Source organism: Acartia tonsa, chromosome 8 (assembly GCF_053477335.1).
Source record: "Acartia tonsa isolate MP-2025a chromosome 8, ASM5347733v1, whole genome shotgun sequence".
Lineage (NCBI taxonomy): Eukaryota > Metazoa > Arthropoda > Copepoda > Calanoida > Acartiidae > Acartia > Acartia tonsa.
The window spans coordinates 48,992,654-48,997,470 of NC_137267.1; positions in this window are offsets into that span (position 1 = coordinate 48,992,654).

Here is a 4,817-nt window from a genome sequence, read left to right on the forward strand (position 1 = left end):
ATACTGAAATTAAGAGATATCAAGTTACAAAATATATGTATGTATAGGATTTACCAAGAAAGAGGTATAATTTCAAAACTGTGTATTCAATTATGTCGAAATAAATATATAATTATATTCTAGACAACTACCCGACCCCTCTATCTTAGACCTTTTTGCCAGCAGACGAGAAAAAATTTCATAAAACTTTGCTTTTCAGATTAGGCTGTTTGATTCTTTCAGTTTTTTTTGTGAAAAATTATTATTTCTGCAAAGTATTCAAATTTACTATTATCAATTCCTCAAAATTATGCTTCCTTTAATTACATACAATAGACATTACTTGGACAGAAAACGATTGGTCCCATTCGTTATATATATTAATCTAGCATTTATAAGCTGTACAAAAATACCATTAGAACAAGGATGACAACATCCATAAATAGTGAACTAATCATAGATAGGAATACAAACGAGGAGACTAAAAGAGTTTTGTTTGAAACAAGAATAAAAATATATTGGAGAATAAATCACGAAACCTGTATTAGGTATTTTAATGTTTGTATTTAGTAGCATGACTGATAGACCGATGGACAAAGTTAATTACATAATGGATCCTCATTAGCATAGGAAATTTTCACACTAAAATTCAGCCGTCTATCTTTAATAGCAGCTGAGATAATCACATTTCCCCAATCGGTTTACTGACTGACCGACGGACTGCATATCAGACGCAGAGACATAGTAAATTATAGAGTAGCTTCGCTACTAAAAAATATGATAAATTTCTAGTTTTGAATTGTTAAATCATGCAACCCTTATTTATAATTATGGCTTCATCTCTCAACCTGTTTTAGAAAGCAAAGAAAAATATGATACTATCATGAAATGAAATGGTTTCATAATCATTTTTCCAGCATGGTTTTGAAATCGATTATTATCCGCTGGATTAGAACCAGTTATCAGATAGACAAAGCCCAATCTGTACCACTTTTGAATTATCTATCTCTTTTTTAGGGGTTTTCTTTCCCACTTCTCCTCTCATCTCCCTCATTTTATGACGTCACAGGAATAAAAAGTAGTGCAAAATTTGTAGAGTATGGGCTTCGTCATAAAATATACTGTAAAATACTGTATAGCATCGTAATACAATTAATTTTCCATGAACGTTAAAATAAACGTTAAAAGAATGATTACAAAATTATAAGTTAAAAGTCAAAGTACATGATAGAATTATAATTATACAATAACAAGAATGACAACTTCCATAAGTAGCGAAGCACAAAAAAATCATGGAACGGACAAAGTTATTAAAGCCAGACGGACAAAACAACGTATAGACTAGATGCGCATATACATAAGAATCTTCACTGAAAACTTCAGATGCACATCTTCAATGTCAGCCGACAGAAACACATTTCATAAAGTGATTGACTTACGGACTGGCAAAGTGAGTTATAGAGAAGTTTCGATACTAAAAAGTTAATTAATTAGTAGCTTTGCTTAGTAGACGATCAATTAACGTACCCGTTATTAAATAAAATTAACCCTAGTGTGAAAATAATCTTGATTTGCTGTACAAAGTCATAACTTTTACACAATAAAATATTGGAAAATAGAAGTTATTTTGTTTGCTTTTTTGATGAAAAAAAGAGGTCAAAATTAAATCTGAAAAATATGATAAATAAGAATAAAACCATCTAATGATAAAAATTTACATACAAAGTACGTTCTTTTAAAAATACGAAAAATCGCTCCTTATGGAGGGATGTCGTGGAAAGGACTATACCCAAAATTTACATACAAAGTACGTTCTTAATGATTTGTGGATATAAGTGATTTAAACTAGATGAACTAAGAATACTAGTTATTTCTCGCATCGTATTATAAACGGCTTTCCGCGGATATAGAATGTACAATTATAAGATTAAAACCAGTTTTTTAGCCCCTAGGTGCCGTAGACACGGGCTAAAAAAACTGGTTTTAATCTTATGATTGTACATTTTTATATTCGTAGAAAGTTGGATATAATACGATGCTAGACATAGTTTTTTCGTATGGATGAGAACCGGTTCCTATCCACCGGATTCGAATTAATACGAGAAAATAGATTACACTGAACTTGTTGTTTACCAGTTGAGCACCAAACCAAGACTGTGGAGTGTAAGCAAATATTATATTCATGTTGTTATTGTTGCTATGTACTTTCATTTCATGGATACAGGGGAAGGAAAATAATTATATATTCCCAGAAAGGGACTGAGAAACAAAACATTACTCATAGTTTTACCAAGACATTTTCACATTCACAATATCACAAATATAAAGAAAAGCAGGTTAATGTTTAATAGCTAATGGTGGTGTTTTCAAATGATATATTTCATCTTTAAGAACATAGCATACATGAATAACTAAAATTGTACATGCACAATACAAAATAAAATACTGTTTTTGTTCTAATAGCTACATTTTCAAAAAATAAATGTTAATATTGTTGTTTTGATAATAGAAAATACCGGATCTACTGCAGTTCACGGTAAAATATTGCTGGTAACGAATATGGTCAAAGATCCATGAATTTTAAAGGCTGCTAGCTGCCAAACGGTTGAACGTACAGATCATGCCCGCACACCATTTTAAGCGGTATAAGAAGGCCTACAAATAATCTTGAATAGCCAAGATCTATTTTACGCGTTTTTTCTTCAGTGAAGCTTTCCCTGTGCATCATTAGATCTTGGCTATTCCAGATTATTTGTAGGCCTTCTTATACCGCTTAAAATGGTGTGCGGGTATGAACTGTACGTTCAGCTGTTTGGAAGCTAGCAGCCTTTAAAATTCATAGATTTTTGGAAATATTCGTTACCAACAATATTTTACCGTGAACTGCAGTAGATCCAAAATAGCTAATGGTACCTAGAAAATGTATATATTTAATCATTTTACATCTGATAAAGAAAGAAATTTACTTCTGATGAAAGAAAAGATTAATTTACTGTCTTAGTTTTACATACAAGATTTTATTTTAGCTTTAAAAGTAAAACATTAGATTTTTAACATCCATTAACCCTGATGCACCTTTAACCAATGGTCTTGCACAATGGATATACAATATTAGTGGATATTGTGACAGGGAAAAATTGTCGTAACTTTAGGTTGCTATCATGGTCATTTATTGGTCTGTTAGTTCATCTAGTAGCAGGGGATGTGGACGGGGTCAACTGCGAATATTACTTTATTAGACCACATGAAAATCTGGTGTAACATCCAAGTAATAATATATCCATTTCTTGCACCCACTTACAAGTACGTTCAAGATTTTGGGTATAAAACAATGAACACGAGATTAGAAATCTTCCCAGGGAAGGAGGGGATCACGTTAAGCTGTTTATTATACTAGTCCCTAAAGTATAAACTTAACGTTGGCTTAAGAACTTTTCATTGATTGGTTCATTAAGTCTATATTTATCAAACACTTGTAATCTACAGAAAGGGTAACTGCAATTAAGATCAATTTATCAGATAAGAAAATGACCGTACATCCCTAATGGTAATACACAAAATTACCCATTCAGTAGATTATAATTAAAGGTTGAAACTTTTGGACACTCAAGTTAGTGAACCAACCAATCAAAGTTGTTAAGCCAACGAATAAGAAAATGGTATTATAGACAATAGTGTAACAGCCCTTTGTCAACCCGCCGATATTGATGAGACGTAAATTTTTTTTCCGTTGGTTCATGTGTATTTTTAGAGAAAATTTAAAGTCGGTCAGGGAGCGGTCAAACGGTTATAACACAACTTTTCTCAGAAGGTCATTGATATCTAAGTATTCACCAAAAAATATTAGGTTTCGTTAATAATGGTACCTGCTTGGTTCGGCACAGGACATCAAAAAGTAGAGTAGGGGGAATGTCTTGGCCCCAAACAGGCGTAACTCATAACCATGCACAGTTAGGATCTCCAGACAAAGATCGTGCAATCAAAGGGTTGGTTGTCTGTAATGTACGGTATCACGGGTATGAGGTGAAGGACTAAGAGTCTGGCCTTGAGTTGACAAGTTGACTGTTCACAGTCCAGGTGCAACTCACCCACACGACATTAACATTAACAGCCCTTTGTCCCCTCCCTGCCTGCCTTCTGATACTAACTGATTGAACCATGCATAAGATTGTTTTGAATCAAAATTTGAAATGCACCTAATAGTGTTTTCTTTCCAAATTAGTAAATTGGGATTAAAGAATTTTTATAATGAAATTGAAAACGAGTAAAAATAACCCCAATATTATTTTAAAATTAAGGTGGAGAGGGGTTTCAGTTTTCGACAATCAACTTTGATGAAAGGGTGATAAATTAATTTATGTTTCTAATAGGGCTGGCACGGATACTTTTTTGGCCGGATACCGAATACCGGATATCCGGCTAATTTCTAATGCCGGATATCCGGTTCCGATCGGATATCGTGCCAACGTTTAATATCCGGCCATTTACTGTATATCCGGCCGGATAACCGGATATCCTGCGTCAAAAATCAGCCGGATTTCATGTAACCGGATAGTTTTAATATCCGGTATCCGGCCGGATATTGAAAATGGCCAGATAACCGGCCAGACCGGATATCCGGCCCAACCCTAGTTTCTAATGATGAAAAACATGATTAAATTATTGGGTTAAACGTTTGGAAACTACAATTTTTGAACTAACCAATTAAAATTCAGTAAAAGTACCCAAGGTTAACGTAGTAAAACTTTGGGTACCAGTGTAATTTACAGCGCAATGTCCTCTCCCTCCCTGCTATAAATGCACTCAACCCCACTTGATTTGGTTCCCATTATTTGTTG